General features: G+C 51.5%; 1 protein-coding gene across 5 annotated transcripts in view; it reads left to right on the top strand.

Moving 5' to 3' along the window:
- NSD3 (nuclear receptor binding SET domain protein 3) overlaps nt 1-9,596 on the top strand; it is a 300,258-nt gene continuing 290,662 nt past the window's right edge. For 4 of the 5 annotated variants that reach the window (XM_063931538.1, XM_063931537.1, XM_063931536.1 and 1 more), the window contains exon 1: nt 1-622. The gene's annotated coding sequence lies outside the window, so the exon portion shown is untranslated. The remainder of the gene's footprint in view (nt 623-9,596) is intronic. The other variant, XM_063931539.1, reaches the window with a different exon arrangement.

Genomic DNA, 9,596 nt, shown 5'->3' with positions numbered 1-9,596 from the left:
GAACTACAAATCCCGGCATCCATAGCGCGGCCTGACAGCCAATCCGCGTTGGGGGAATTTTTTTTTCACTGGCCCTGCCGGGGCGCGCGGGCGGCTTTTGTGTGAGGAGGAAGCGGGCTGTGGTGACCCGGACACACCCGTACCAATTGAAACGCACCAGGGGGGAGGGAGGGGGAGCTGGCAATTCGGGATCGCACGCCCGGAAGGCTCGCACGACGCGAGAAAACCCCTTCAACGGCGGCCTGGAACAATAAAGCACCCGGATATCACCCGCGACACCCGAAATTCGAGCGAGCATCCGGAACGCAGCCACAGTTGAGCGGATATCCATCGGATACGTGTCCGCGCCGCACGGTGTGACATCACCCGGAGGTTTAAGAACAAAAACACCCGAATAAAAGAACAGCCGCCATTTTCCTGTCGCCCCCCCCAGGCCGGGCTCACCCGAGAGCAGCTACGTGCCAGCTGTGAACACGCCCGCATTATTTACTCTCGGAGGGGGTTATCCCCCGGATATTACGTCACACACCCGATTTTCTTGGCGCCCCTCCTCTTTACGGTCACCCGCGGGTTCCTGTCGCTGAGTCGGAGACACCGTGATCTAGAATGGAACAAGCTGAAGGTGATTCTGCTGGGGCGGCGGGTGTAGCGGGTGGTGACAGCTGCTGGCGGCTCCCCGTTATTGTGAGAGGAGCACAGGGCCATGGGTCATCCTTGTCTGAGGAGCTGACACTCTAGCGGGGGAGGGGCATGTGGTGGGCGTGTTGCACCTTGTCACTGTGTATGACTGGCCAGTGTAACATATGGTGTGGGTTAGGGGGAGAGGAAAATGGGAATAAGGCGCCAGGAATGGGGTGTGAGGCGCAGACTATGGAGAGAGAACATGGAGCGCTTACATTGGGTGAAATGTAGGTGGGTTGTTCAGCTACTCGGGGGCAGGATGCTACTCTCGGGCTGGCTGGAGGAGCTGCTGCTGGGTGATATTTGGGGCAGCAGATGTAAATTGGGTGTCCCCGTCACCAGTGCCGTAACTAGGCATTTTAGCGCTGTGTGCAAGAAACGACATTGGCGCCCCCCCCCCTGCCATGTAAGATAGGGGCAGTGTATATAGGGGCGTGGCTTTATGGGGAAGGGGTGTGGCCACAAAATAATATCAATTCATACTACGGTGCACAGTAGTCTCTATTATTCCAATTATGCTGCACAGTAGCGCCACTACACAAGGTAGAGCCCCTTTTATATATTACAGTAGACAGTCCCCCTTTTTATACATTACGGCAGACAGCGTCCCCCTTTTTACACATTACGGCAGACAGCGTCCCCCTTTTTACACATTGCGGCAGCCAGTCCCCCTTTTTGCACATTGCGGCAGCCAGTCCCCCTTTTTACACATTGCGGCAGCCAGTCCTCCTTTTTACACAGTGCGGCAGCCAGTCCCCTTTTTACACATTGCGGCAGCCAGGCCCCCTTTTTACATATTACGGCAGATGGTGTACCCCTTTTTACACATTGCGGCAGCCAGTCCCCCTTTTTACACATTGCGGCAGCCAGGCCCCCTTTTTACACATTATGGCAGACGGTGTCCGAGAGAGAGAGAGATACTTACCATCTCCCCGCTGACAGGCTCCTCGTGCAGCTTCCTCGGTGCAGGCAGGTGAGAAGGAGGTTGAGGGAGGGGGACTGGAGCCACAGCAGCGCTATGTAATTGGTAGTAAGCGCCGCTGCAGCAGTCCCCTCTTCTTCTGTATTGGCTGCCTGGCGCTGCTGTGGATGCTGGGATGGAGGAACCACATCCCAGCATCCACAGCAGCGCCAGGCAGCCAATACGGAAGGAGAGGGGGGCTGCTGCAGCGGCGCTTACTACCAATGAAATATCGCTGCTGCGGCTCCAGTCCCCCTCCCTCCTCCTCCTTCTCCCCTGCCCGCCGCTGCTCTCTTCTCCCTCCACAGTGCGGTGGCGGCGCACAGCACAGAACAGGCGGCATGTAATAAGTCAATTTGACTCATTACATGCCGCTGGCCGTGCGCCCTCAGGGCAACTGCGCTGTGTGCCAAGCCCACTTGGCACACACGTAGTTACGGCCCTGCCCGTCACACAGAGTGCAGGTGGGGTGGGATGTGTGCCCTGTGCTGGGCAGTGATGGACCATATGGGACCATTATGCCGGCTTGGGAAAACATAACATGGGTTGGAGATGTCTGGTAGAGCGCAGGGGTCCGGCAAGGGGAAACTGCAAACTAGGTTATGTATCCCATAAAACGGAGAGGGTGTAGGCTGTGGAAAGGAAGAAGAAATGGGGCGTTGCTGGTTGATTAGGCTGATGAAGGGTGTAAGGATAGAAAGGGATGGGGCCAAACTGCTGCAGGGTAGATATATGCAGGGACAGTGATGGTTGTGCACAGGGAGGTGGAATGGGGTGATGCCTGATAATGGTAAAGTAAGTGGTTGATTTCCATGTGGCTGTGAAGCTGAAGGAACCCGATAATGGAGGATGTCTGTGGAGTGATGGCGATTGAGTGCATGAAATATGGGTTTTTCTGAGGGAACAAGAAAGTGCATAGTAACTATTACAATATGTATAGAAATGGTATAAGTGAGGCTTGACACAGTAATGAAAGGACCACTAAACCCCCTAAAATGAATTCCTATGGTGTGAAGCATTGTAGTGACATGCATTGTTCAGTGTTATCTTAAATACTACAAAATCATTACCTCCCCGCTCTGTGGCTCCTCCCACACTCTAGGCCTGTGTCCTGATAGGATTTCATACAGGACATAATGGGGTTGTGCAGGTGTTTCAGATGTGACCTCACTGGCTCTGCGCTTTGGGTCATCCAGTCCACGCCATGCATCCATTCTATGCTACCTCCCACTTAGCATGGCAATCTGCCACACAAGAGTGCAGGATAGTATGGCGGACATATTTAAACAATACTGGTATCGCTGTATATTAATATCTAATCGTGGCTTTATATGCTCTCGGGTTTGATGTGTAGGTGGCTTTTCATTCACAATTCAATTTTTTTAATGGACACATTTTGTATTTATCAAGTAGTGGTTTTCTTTAGAAAAAATGTTTTTTCTTTGTGTGTATTGTATATTGCAGGGGTCTCCATTTATAATTTCTATGGGAAATTTGCACATTCGGAAATTGCCACTTTGAAAGGCCCGTTAAGTTTGTGGTTTAGCAGTTTGAAACATTCACACAGAGCTGAGTTGTGCACAGGCCGGAGATTTTCTTAAATGTTTTTTGCGGTCTCTTGCTCAGCAAAGTAAAAATATTCAGACTTATCTGTGCAGGATGCTTCTGCTGACTTCAGTGTACCCACCTTTCTAGGTAATGTGCTGTTATGAGTCAGTGATGGCGGTTGCAGCTGGACTATGTTAAAGTGAATCGGTTATCGAAAATTGTAACTTAATGGGATTGCCTATTAAATACTAGCAGTTGCTTACGATGAAGCTGCTTCTGCCTACCTTTATCTGACAAACAGCGTTAAACACATTGCCATAGGTTGCTCCTTCACTCACCACCCCGTGTTATGATGTCGTGCGGCCCTTCACACACAGATAACCGTGGGCCACCCCTCCTCCCACCACTCACTCGAGTCCCCGCAGCCCTTTGCAAAACTAGTTTTCTCTTATGTCCTAGAGCAGGGGTGGGGAACCTTTTTTCTACCGAGGGCCATTTGGATATTTATAAAATCCTTCGGGGGCCATACAAATATTCTCAACTTAAAAAATTACCCTGCCCCCCAGCAGGTCTGCCCCATGCGCCAAAAAAATGGGTGTGGCCAGTTAAAATGGGACGTGATACCCCCAATAGTGCAGTGCCAGATCCACAATTGCCCCTCACAGTGCCAGGTATACAAATGCCCCTCACAGTGCCAGGTGTACAGATGCCCCCCACGGTGCCAGGTGTACAGATGCCCCCCACGGTGCCAGGTGTACAGATGCCCCCCACGGTGCCAGGTGTACAGATGCCCCCCACGGTGCCAGGTGTACAAATGCCCCCCACGGTGCCCCCCCCTTCCGTGCTACTTACCACTCCTTTCGGCGGGACACGGAGGAGAGCGCGGCTATGTTGGGCGGCGGCATGTAGGACTTGAAACCAGCCGCTGGTTTGAGAGCCAATCAGTGCTTGCGGACCGGCAGCCGCGGCTCCTGATTGGCTGCCGGTCCGCGAGCTCTGATTGGCTCACAATCCGGCGGCTGGTTTCAAGTTCTACATGCCGCCGCCGCGCTCTCCTCCCTGTCCTGACACTGACAGCTGAGACTTGCTGCCGCCGGACTGAGCGGCGGCGTGTCTCACTGGGAGAAGGGGGTGGGCCGGAGCAAACGGCTTTGCGAGCCTTATACGGCCCGCGGGCCGGAGGTTCCCCACCCCTGTCCTAGAGGATGCTGGGGTCCATATTAGTACCATAGGGTATAGACGGGTCCACTAGGAGCCATTGGCACTTAAACAGTGTGGGCTGGCTCCTCCCTCTATGCCTCCTACCAGACTCCGTTTAGAAAATGTGCCCGGCGGAGGCGGTCACAGCTAGGGGAACTCTACTACAGAGCTTCTTTAGAATAGTTTATTTTAGAGGTTTTTTGTTTTTTTTTTACAGGGAGGCTGCTGGCAACAGCCTCCCTGTATCGAGGGACTGAGGGGGGGAGCAGTGTCCGCCCTGCGGGGTCTGAGCCACTGTCTCCGCTGACTGGACACTGAGCTCCAGAGGGGATAGATCGCTCCCCGCCGCAGGGGAACGCACACCCTGGCAGCATGCCGCCACCCCCTTTCAGAGCTGAAGTGTGGCGAGTGAGTCATCTGCTCCCTAACCAGCAGGGAGCCGATGTGAAGATGGTGGCTACAGGGTAGGAGCACAGTATTAACTGCGCTCTGGGGAGCTCAGTGGTACTTAGGTGCGGCGCTATGAGAGGCGCCCTGAGCTGCTGCCTTAACCATAAACTGACCAGAAAGCCTGTCGGGGTCCGCGAATCTCAGCCAGCACAAAATCCTCAGGCCAGTATAATCTAGGGAAGACAGCGCCATTAAGGGGGAAGAGCTTCTCCTCAGAGCGGACCCAGCAGCGTTCAGCGCCATTTTCCTGCCTGCAGGCACGTTGCCAGTGGAAGAGCAGTCCCTTCAGAGCACCTCCAGCTAGCTGTACGGTACCAGGGGGTTGTAGAAGGGAGGGGAGGCTGTGTAAAGACTGTGTCACCTATTAAGGGACACAGTCAGCGCTGGTTTACGGTCTCCCTATACCTATATAGCACTGTGTGTGTGGGTTGGCTCCAATCTCTGTGTCTCTCTGCCATTCTTTGGGGGGAAACGCTGTCTGCCCTGTACCCTGTGTATGTGGGGTGTACAAGCAAACATGTCTAGAGACTCTGGGGTATATGCAATTAGCGGCGAATCGCGGCAATTTTTCGGCCGTTTTTTAATTCGACACAATTCGACCGTCTAATTTCGGCAAGTGGGTGCCGAAATTGACCATATTCAATAAAAAACGGATTCGACAGTCCCGCTGACGAAAAACGGCCGATTTGACGGATTTTGTTCCGATTTTTAAAAAACGGGAAAAAACCCGAAAAAAAATTGCGTGGGGTACCCCCTCCAAAGCATAACCAGCCTCGGGCTCTTCGAGCTGGTCCTGGTTCTAAAAATCCGGGAGGAAAATGGACAGGGGATCCCCCGTATTTTTAAAACCAGCACCGGGCTCTGCGCCTGGTGCTGGTGCAAAAAATACGGGGGACAAAAAGAGTAGGGGTCCCCCGTATTTTTTACACAAGCATCGGGCTCCACTAGCTGGACAGATAATGCCACAGCCGGGGGTCACTTTTATACAGCGCCCTGCGGCCGTGGCATTAAATATCCAACTAGTCACCCCTGGCCGGGGTACCCTGGGGGAGAGTGGGGACCCCTTCAATCAAGGGGTCCCCCCCCCCAGCCACCCAAGGGCCAGGGGTGAAGCCCAAGGCTGCCCTCCCCCCATCCAAGGGCTGCGGATGGGGGGCTGATAGCCTTGAGAAAATGACAAGAGTATTGTTTTTTCCTGTAGTACTACAAGTCCCAGCAAGCCGGTACTTGGAGAACCACAAGTACCAGCATGCGGGAGAAAAACGGGCCCGCTGGTACCTGTAGTACTACTGGAAAAAAAAAATACCCAAATAAAAACAGGAGACACACACCTTGAGAGTAAAACTTTATTTCACACCTGCCGACACACATACTTACCTATGTTGACCCGCCGACTGCCACGTCTCCTGATCCGACGATCCGGGGTACCTGTGAATAAAATTATACTCGCCTCAATCCAGTGTCCAGATATAAATCCTCGTACTTGGCAAAAAAAATAAACGAACACCCGGACCAGCGGACTGAAAGGGGTCCCATGTTTACACATGGGACCCCTTTCCCCGAATGCCGGGACCCCACGTGACTGCTTTCACAGAGGTCCCTTCAGCCAATCAGGAAGCGCTACTTCGTTGCACTCACCTGATTGGCTGTATGCGCGTGTGAGCTCAGACAGCGCATCGCACAGCTCCCTCCATTACTTTCAATGGTGGGAACTTTGCCATCAGCGGTGGGGTTACCTGCGGTCAGCCACTGACCGCGGGTGACCTCACCGCTAACCGCAAAGTTCCCACCATTGAGTATAATGGAGAGGCTTTGCGATGCGCTGTCTGACAGCTCAGACGTGCAGCCAATCAGCAGAGTGCCAGGACGTTGCGCTCGCTGATTGGCTGAAGAGACCTTTCTGTGACAGCAGTCACGGGGGGGGGGGGGGGGGGGGTCTCTGCATTCGGGGAAAGGGGTCCCATGTGTAAACATGGGACCCCTTTCAGTCCGCCGGTCCGGGTGTTCGTTTATTTTTTTTTGCCAAGTACGAGGATTTATATCTGGACACTGGATTGAGGTGAGTATAATTTTATTCACAGGTACCCCGGATCGTCGGATCAGGAGACGTGGCAGTCGGCGGGTCAACATAGGTAAGTATGTGTGTGTCGGCAGGTGTGAAATAAAGTTTTACTCTCAAGGTGTGTGTCTCCTGTTTTTATTTGGGTATTTTTTTTCCAGTAGTACTACAGGTACCAGCGGGCCCGTTTTTCTCCCGCATGCTGGTACTTGTGGTTCTCCAAGTACCAGCTTGCGGGGGAGGCTTGCTGGGACTTGTAGTACTACTGGAAAAAAATAATCTTGTCATTTTCTCAAGGCTATCAGCCCCCCATCCGCAGCCCTTGGATGGGGGGGACAGCCTCGGGCTTCACCCCTGGCCCTTGGGTGGCTGGGGGGGGACCCCTTGATTGAAGGGGTCCCCACTCCCTCAGGGTACCCCGGCCAGGGGTGACTAGTTGGATATTTAATGCCACGGCCGCAGGGCGCTGTATAAAAGTGACCCCCGGCTGTGGCATTATCTGTCCAGCTAGTGGAGCCCGATGCTGGTGTAAAAAATACGGGGGACCCCTACTCTTTTTGTCCCCCGTATTTTTTGCACCAGGCGCAGAGCCCGGTGCTGGTTTTAAAAATACGGGGGATCCCCTGTCCATTTCCCCCCCGGATTTTTAGAACCAGGACCAGCTCGAAGAGCCCGAGGCTGGTTATGCTTTGGAGGGGGGACCCCACGCCATTTTTTTTCGGGATTTTACCATTCCATCTAAAAATAATAATAATAAAAAAATCTATATATAATTAAAAATATATAAATAATACTTGTGCCTCCCAAAAAGACAAACCAAGTACCTAATCCCTTCTAATATAAATAGATATGCTATTACCAATAAAAAAAACACCAAAAAAAACATGTTTTAAATTTTTTTTATTAGATTCACCCACCAAAGTGTGGCGGATTGAAAATGACGAATTTACTGTCTAAAAGCACTGTTGTCGAATTTCCAAACTTCAATTGAATATACTTTTGTCAAATTGCTGCATTTGTACCATTGCAGAAATGTCGAATTTGACAAATGTCGAATTTTGAAAGTCCGTTTTTTTGACGGAAAGTACTGAATTGCATTGTCGAATTTTTTTTTTTTTTTGGCGAAAAAGTCCAGTTTTTCGACAATTTCGGGAATTCGACCGCAATTGCATATACCCCTCTGTCTCATATGCTGCAGAGGATTGATCTCTCAGGAAGATCCCATCCCATGTAATCAGGATTGCACTGTTGTAGCGCAGATCCCAGCTAAAGAACCGGAGTGATTAACCTCTCTTAGGGGGGCTATTTCTCAGATTTCTGAAAGGGTTTTAAGGACTGAGCATGCTACTCGGGTGTTGCAGTCCTCTATGGCAGTATGGTCCGATACTGCTCCCTTGGGGCCCCCTGCGGTACATTCTCACAACTGTGCTCTTGCCCAGATTATGCAGGATGACACGGATACCAATTCTGACACAGCAGATGGTGATGGAGATGTGTCGAGGGGGACGGCATCACTTGGTAAGGGGGTGCAGTTGACGATTGAGGCCATGCGGGATGTGTTACATATTTCTGACACATCTCCTGAGCAGGTTGAGGAGGCCTTTTTCACAGACAGTAAGAAAGCCCCTCTCACCTTCCCGGCATCTAAGGAATTAAATGCTATATTTGAAAAAGCCCACGAAAACCCGGAGAAAAAATTCCAGATACCTAAAAGGGTTCTGGTTGCTTTTCCCTTCCCGGAAGATGATAGAAAAAAAATGTGAGTCCCCGCCTATAGTTGACGCCTCTGTCTCTAGGCTGTCAAAACAGGTGGTTTTACCAGTCCCGTGATCTACCGCGTTGAAAGACTCGGCAGATCGCAAAGTGGATGCTACGCTCAAATCCATATACACAGCTTCAGGGGCTATATTGCGGCCTGCTATACCAAGGGTTTTAACAAAGTTCAGGAGGGAAACATTCTTCAAAGGAAGAGGAGTATTAGAACTCGAGGACATACACTAAAACTGGAGGGAGGCAGGTTCAGGGGAAATTTAAGGAAAACTTACTTCACAGAAAGGGTAGTGGACAAGTGGAATAGCCTCCAATCAGAGGTGGTAGAGGCTAAGACTGTAGAGCAATTTAAACATGCTAGGGATAGGCATATGAATATCCTTACAAAGAATTAAGGTTCAAAAAGGGTTGAGATTACCTCAAGGATAAAAAAGGGGCAGACTAGATGGGCCAAGTGGTTCTTATCTGCCGTCAAATTCTATGTTTCTATGTTACTATTGCCTGTGCATGGATTTCAAAAGCTATAGCAAAGTGGTCAATCACTCTGCAGGAGGACTTGACTACGATGGATAAAGGTGACGTTGATTTATTTTTACGTAACATACAGGATTCTGCAGGGTTCCTGGTAGAATCCATGAAGGATCTGGGTTCCATGGCTGCGGGGAAATCCTCCATGTCCATCTCGGCTCGCAGGGGTCTCTGGCTGCGCCAATGGTCTGCGGACGCGGAATCCAGGAAAAGTGTGGAGAGCCTACCCTATACAGGTCAGGCTCTGTTTGGGGAGGCGCTGGATGCGTGGATTGCCACGGCTACCGCGGGTAAGTCTCCTTTTCTCCCTTCTGCTCCACCGGCTACGAAGAAGCCTTTTACTCCCAACACATCACAGTCCTTTCAGCCTGCTAGGCCTAGAAAGAACAAGCCCTCTCA

Source organism: Pseudophryne corroboree, chromosome 6 (genome assembly GCF_028390025.1).
Source record: "Pseudophryne corroboree isolate aPseCor3 chromosome 6, aPseCor3.hap2, whole genome shotgun sequence".
Classification (NCBI taxonomy): Eukaryota; Metazoa; Chordata; class Amphibia; order Anura; family Myobatrachidae; genus Pseudophryne; species Pseudophryne corroboree.
This window is presented reverse-complemented; position numbering and strand designations above follow the sequence as displayed.